The sequence below is a fragment of the Octopus bimaculoides genome, chromosome 1, assembly GCF_001194135.2.
Source record: "Octopus bimaculoides isolate UCB-OBI-ISO-001 chromosome 1, ASM119413v2, whole genome shotgun sequence".
NCBI lineage: Eukaryota > Metazoa > Mollusca > Cephalopoda > Octopoda > Octopodidae > Octopus > Octopus bimaculoides.
The window spans coordinates 166,720,627-166,728,319 of NC_068981.1; positions in this window are offsets into that span (position 1 = coordinate 166,720,627).

Here is a 7,693-nt window from a genome sequence, read left to right on the forward strand (position 1 = left end):
GCATCAACCATATTTTAGTATGTTGCTTTTCTATATGAAGAACCCGTTTTGAAACCAAACAAAGAATATATTCAATACATTGTTTTTACAAGTTTGATCACAGTTCTAATGTGAGTGAAGCAGCCAAAAATGTTCTTAAGATCAAGATGCAGGGAATGAAAGAATCTGCAGAAGGCAGATCAAGATGCAGTGAATGAAAGAATTTGCTGAAGGCAATTTGAAATATTCAGATGTGGCAATTTCAATTTGCTTGATTAGGACATTCTTCTGTATTAAATAACAAAATACTATAGGCACCACTAGCCAGGAATCCTATTACAGTGAGATAGATTTTTATTGTATTCACTGTTAACATTATGACTATTTTGTGTTGTGTCTAGGGAGAGTCATGCCAATATTAGTATCATATGCACCAGTTCAGTTCCATTCCTTTATTTAGTCAGTTGGTTAAATATCTATCCAACTAAATAATCATTTGTTTTGACAAATATGCAAAAAAAACAACCCATTTACCATTTAACCAACAAGTTAAACAAATGATCGATCAGTTCATTTTTAAAAAATATTCTTTTACTTGGAGCATCACCTTGAAAAAATAAATCCATCCAATGTGGAGCTCAAACCTACAACCACAAGATTAAGAGTCTCGTACTCTACCAACTGAGCTAGCCAGGCTAGATATTTAACCAGTTGACTAAGAATACAGGAATGGAATTGAACCAGTGCATGTGTTATTAATATTAGTGTGATGACTCTCCTTAGACACAACAAAATATGTTTCACCTCACAAATTCACGCAATCTTGCAAACCAAATACAAAATTGAAGTAAAATTATGACCATTCATAATCATATAAAGAAGCTAGGAAAGGTTTCAAAACTGAGACAATGGGTTCCTCATTTTTCTTTCAGCAGAAAATCCTTGGCAAAGGCTTCACTGTTGGAAATTGCTCCATATGCATAACTTCCCAGCACCATATCTGTACCATGTTTATGAATGGGACTTCATCAAAAGAAAATATTTTGAGTTGAGTGGTTGGTGGGATATGGAAGGAGCCAAATCAAACTATCACTTTTGAAGTCTATTGTCAGCAAATTCACTGTTTGCACACTACTTTGGATAGAAAACTTGCCTTAATAAACTATTCTAGAGGATGGTTACTTTCATGAAGATAATGCTCACATCTGCACAAGTCACTAAAAATCATTTTTGAAATCATTTTGATGGGGAAAAAATTATATATATACCTTCCATATTCTCAAAACCTTGCTCCAGCAGACTTACATTTATTTTGATATTTGCAACTCACAAAAATGCAGTCAGCAGAGAAGATACTGAAAATAAATTAAATATATTTTAATTCAAAATCCAAGAAATTTCTCAAATCAGATATTGAAAAACTTACAAATGGATGGAGACAAGTAATACAGAATGAAGAATTTATATAGATGGTTAAATTTACAATATTAAATATCACTGTTTGTACTTTTAAGTAAATACTAAAAATTGGACAGAATTTTCCAAACAATCTGGTAATTAACAGGTTAAAATAGAGAAACTGTTGTCTATGGATCAATAAGAATAAGTTTTGTATTGCATATCTGAATTTGAAATAAATGTTGGCACCTCCTAAAAACAATAGACTATATTTTTTTCAAGGTGGACTTGACCATATTTTTGTTAGGATACATTTATAAACACATTTTTACATTTCATTACAGCAGTTAGGTTGTTTTGTTGTTTTTTGTGTTATTATGCCACTTTAAACTACAAATTGTTTCGGACTATGAGCAACTATGTCAAAAGAACAAGCTGTTACAATATGCACACTCTTTGTCTTGCTAGTTAATGACATCTGTTCTCTCTCTCTCTCTCTTGTATGTAGTTTCTGTGTTTTTCTCAAAAATTGAGAAAGTAAGGGAGAGAAACCTATTTTTCAGATGTATTAACTACTAAAATGAATATCCAACATTAAACTTTCACTTTCTAAGGTATTCAGTAATAGGTTCTTTTCCTTAATATTATGAGTGCAACATTTAGCAGTAAATGTCCCAAATAAAGTAGTACAGTATTCAGAAGTAGCAGATAAAAGTTGTGTTAAATTTCCATCATTTGAATTATCTCAAATAAATAAATATCTCAATTAACTGGTAGCCTAATCAAGAGACTTGTCTACTTTTAGGGTGAAGAACTCCTAACTGAAACAATATAGTTTAAAACAATCTTGAAATCTATATTAATAAATCTTTATGTATATACATGCATATATACATACAGGAAATATGTATGTACATATATATATATATATGTGTGTATATATATATATATATATATATGGGTATGTATATATATGTGTGCTAGTCATTTGCCAGAAAACAGCTCTCTCTCTCTCTCTCTCTCTCTCTTTCTCTCTCTCTCTCTCTCTCTCTCTCTCTGCGTCTCTCCCTTTTCCATTCCTTCAGAGAAATAGTTGGTGTCAAAGGCAGTATGAGATATGAATTACTATGGGAGTGTGTGATAGGTGGTAGAGGAAGGGCTGGTAGAGTTTCAGTTACATATATCTATACATATAAATTTGACATGGCCGATTCTTTCTTGTCTTGGGATTCACGGTCAAATGGCTGGGTAGAATTGCACGAAAAATTATACAGATGTGTAGGATGATCCGGTGGTGATGCTGGGCTTTGTATTTTTTCATACCTCCCATGTTTACCAAGATAATCCACTATGATAATACTCTCGTGTTTATGAATGAGAAAGGAAGGGGTGATGTCATACTTGGTAGTGGGATCATGAAAATTGTATGCTGAAATAATAAATCTAACACCATTTCAACTCTGTGTGAATATATGTATGTGTATGTAAAAGGGCGGGGTATGTGAATGCGTGTGTGTGTGTGTGTGCACGTGCAATGGATGTGGGATGGTTCATCTTTGTTCGCTTAATATTTGGGTTTATTTTTTGATTTGGTTGAATCTTAGTTGGGGTTTTTTTTTTTTTGTTGGTCAGTTATTTTTAGCGTTTTGACAGAAAAAAGTCATTCTAAAATTGTTTTTTAACATAAGTGTGCCCAAATGAGTCGAATGCTTGCACAGAACAGGCTTTACATCATCCAAACCAACCGGGTGAAACTGGGCTTAGCTGCTAGTAGAGATATAATTACATAAGCTCCATAATAATAAGGATATGTAATAGATTAATAAAATTGGAAATGAAACAAAAAGCCATTTTCAAAAGAATAATATCAGAATTGGTTCTCTATTGCTATTTTCTTCAACCAGACTTCAACCTGCATGTTCTTCAGAATAAAACTGATCCATTATCATCTTAGAATCAAAAGGGAATTTCACATACAAAAATGCAACTCCTTAAAATACTTTCTGAACAGACTTATGATTCCAGTGAAAGTGTGCATGTAGAGTAATTTGGGTGTTGGGCTCATGATCATGGGTTCAGTTCTTGGATAGGTTAGTGCTTTGTCTCCTTGAGCAAAGTACTGTATTTCCCATTGCTTCTATTCACTTAGCTAAAGACCAGTACCAGTGCTAGCTGTAGACATTAACCACATAACGGACTAGCATCAGGTTAAGCTGGAAGTCCATGTACCTAAATGCTCGGAAACTGGGACAAGCTTCAAAGAATGGGCCAATGGACTCAAGACAGACATAATTCCTAAGAACTTTGGACCCATTCTTCTATGAATTTGTTCAAAATTGGTTGAACGAAGCAAATATCTAAATCTTAGTTTTTTATCTTTTACTTGTTTCAGTCATTGCACTGCAGCCATGTCAAGGAAGTATTTAGTTCAATAAATCAACTCCAGTACTTCTGATACTTACTATATCAATCTTGTTTGCGAAACTGCTGAGTTACAGGAATCTACACAAACCAACACTGGTTGTCAAGCAATGGTAAGGAATAAACAAAAAACACACATACATACATACATATATATATATATATATGCACGCACACACAGAGGCCTCCACACAGTTTCCATTAACCAAATTAACTCAAGGCATTGGTCAACCTTGAGCTATGGTAGAAGATACTTAACCATGATGCTGCACAGTGGAACTAAACCCTGAAGCTACATGGTTGCAGAGCAAGCTTCTTAACCATATGGCCATATCTGCACCTACAAGAAAATATTCATTAAAAATTTGGTAACAAAAACAAATCAATTTTCAAAGGTAATATATCAGAAATCATTGAAAAAAGATAATGGTTAATCAAAGTAAATAGAATTTCTAGTGCATAGTATCATTTATTTTTCTCTTCTTTCACTCTACTAACTATCTGCTTTTGCTTGTTTTTCAAAATCAGAATAGAAGAGAAGAAAATGAAAACTGAACAGATTTTCATTCAACTAGTCCCTTTTTGTCCCTGCAAAATTGAATAATTTTAAAAAAATATTATTTAGGGTAACTTGCAAACATGCAAAGAAAAATATAATACATCATTGTCATAGATTTTGTCATCATTTTTACATCCAGTTTTTCCATGTTGGCATGGGTTAGATAGGGCATTTTTGAGGCAATTTTCTCTGAACGGATGCCCTTATTTTCAAAAGGGGTACTTTATTTCAGGTTTTTAGATATCAACTGCCAAGTTTCAAGACATTTTGTTTATGCAAGATATAACATCCCCACAGTCCAAGTGGTATCATTTTGAAGGCATGGAGATATACAAACACACATACACATTTACAATGAGCTTCCTTACAGTTTGCATCCAAAAAACTGCATTCATAGAGCACTGGTCATTCCAAGGCTGTAGCAGAAGACACTTGTTCAAGATGTTATGGAATTGAACCCAAAGCAACATGATAGCAAAGTGAACATCTATACCATACACTTAGAACTGTGACTTACACTTGAGGAAAAACAAAAATTGTTGATATTTAGCTCCAGGTCATTTTGAGTGAGCAAATGTATGACAGATACATTCCAGTTATGACTATTCTGTCAATGTTTCAGACACTAAGAACCGTAAATGACATTATCCAATATATCATTTTGTAAATTTTAATTATTATAAGATTATAGGTACTGGCATAGTTAACCATAGGGTTACATTTGCTTCCTAACCATGTGGTTTGGGGGTTGTTTCCACTGCATAACTTTGTGAGTAAGTGTCTTCTACTATAGCCTTAGGCTGATCAACAATGAATTCTGAGTGGAAAGTGAAATGTTATATGTTATACAATGAGCACAAAAAGAAGACAACACAGTGGGGGCAGGTTTTAACAAATGTTGAGGTTAGTTTAAAACTTGAAAAGAAGGGAAGGAGTTTTGATGTTTCACACACTAGACGTTCATTAGAAAAAAATAAAAGAATAAGAAAAGGTGTTTGGAAAAAATAGAGGTAATTTGTTCTGCGTGGTTGTAAGGATATAATTCAGTAAAGATCACACAAATAAAATGAGTAAGAATATGAGGCAAGGAGGAGGCAAAGAAACAATACATAAAGTAAGATAAACAAAACACATGACTGTAAAAGTATAGAATTATGAAGTGAAATAACGACATTGGAAGAATTTGTACAATGAAAATGAATATACCAATGAAAGAAACAGAGGACTCTAAAATTTCAGGTTGTACTCTTTATCAAAGAGAAGGAAAAGAAATGAGATTCAAGTAAAATAGAAATCTAGAAAATTAATGATACCAAATTTACGTCTGCTTACAAAGCAAAACTAGTGTAAAATAGAAGTTAGGGAGTGGGATAATATGACCAGAAATTGAGATACAATTTGGACCACAGTGAAGTTAAGAGAAAGAGAAAGAGAATAAGTAAGGAAAGAGGAAAGGGAGAAGAGTGAAAGCAGAAAGAAGTGTGTGCATATGTATAGTGAATTGTTAAATGTGCTATATTTATAATTTATGTAGATATTAAATAGCATCAAATATGTGTCAAGGACCATATAGTTCGTGTGTCTGGGTTTGCAACAATAATTCTGACAATATATATTATCCAGCTTATAATGTAAATATATGTATACATATATGCATACACACAAATATTGAAGATATTAGACCTAAATCAACTTTGATTGAGCTGACCAATGATTAGAAGCATTCTATCTGTAACCATCTTATCTTTTATTCACACTGTGTATCCAAGACAACATTAAAAATGTCATTTTTTTTTCTAAGATGTTATGGAGTAATTTGAGGGAGATTTGACTGCTAATTGTAGATCTCATCCATAAGCAATTTATATATCTCATGACAGGATAGCATTGAGTCCTTGAACAGTGACAAATGTGACAAGTTCTAATATATCTGAAATTTCAACACGAATAGCATTACCAACCAACATCATCATCCTCATGTTTTAGAGTCCACTTTTCTGTGCTTGCATGGGTCAGATGGAATTTGTTGAGGCAGATTTACTATGGCCAGATGCCCTTCCTATCCCCCAAAACTCTCTAGTTTCCAAGCAAGGTGATAATCCCTAACTGATTGAACAACAAACAACACTGTCTGAATGAACCTTTTGATTGCAAAGATCACACAAAATGTCAAGATAGGTGCAGGAGTGGCTGTGCGGTAAGTAGCATGGTTCTGGGTTCAGTCCCACTATGTGGCACCTTGGGCAAGTGTCTTCTACTATAGCCTCAGGCTGACCAAAGCCTTGTGAGAGGGTTTGGTAGACGGAAACTGAAAGAAGCCCGTCATATATATATATACTAGCAGTTAAGCCCGGTTTCACCTGGTCAGTTTGGATGATGTGGCTGTAAAACCTTTGTGTAAGCATTAGACTTGTTTGGGCACGCTTATGTTAAAAAACAATTCTAGAATGACTTTTTTGTCAAAACACTAAAAATAACTGACCAAAAAAAAAAGAAAAAAAACAACCAAGATTCAACCAAATCAAAAAATAAACCCAAATACAAAGCAAACAAAATATGGTTAACATATGCAAGGATATGCTTATACACTAGTATGAACATGGGGTGCAATTGGCATTTAATTCACTAAAACCACAATGTGAGACAGGATAGATGCGGGATTCCTCTAATAAATTGATACCTGAATGAATTAGATGGAGAGATGTATTGTAGATTTATTTTGGTATATGTGGGTGCATGGGGAAAACACCGCTGAAATGATGAGAACAAGGATCTTGACGACGATAATGGTGATGATATGATGACAATAATGATGGTGATATCTATATAATTAAATTACATCAATATTTTCTATTAATTTCGTTTTTGCATATGGTCACCATACTCATAAAATATTATTCAAAAGACAATTCAAATTTTTCTTCTCAACATACATCGATATTTAATTTCATAGAAAAAACAATTAGATATCACAAGTTTACTCTTCATTGCTTATCCCACCTCCACCCATACACATATATACTTTCCATGGGATTGTCCCATCTCATGTGCAAGGTCTCTTTGTGTTTTTTTCTTCTTTCTCTTTGCTTGTACTATAACTTATTTGAAATAGAAAATTTCGATCTTTTGTCTTTCTCTTTTATCAAATTTGATAAAACTGTGGAAACTATAACTTCCCGCTCTTTGACCTTTTTTCTGTTTTCCTTTGAGGGAGAAATCAGTTTGCATCATATGCTCAATTTTATTTTGTAAGCTCATCATTCGACTGATATTAAATGCGAACAAATAAATAAATGAATAAATTTGTTTGGGATATGTTTATTTTTTATTGAAATA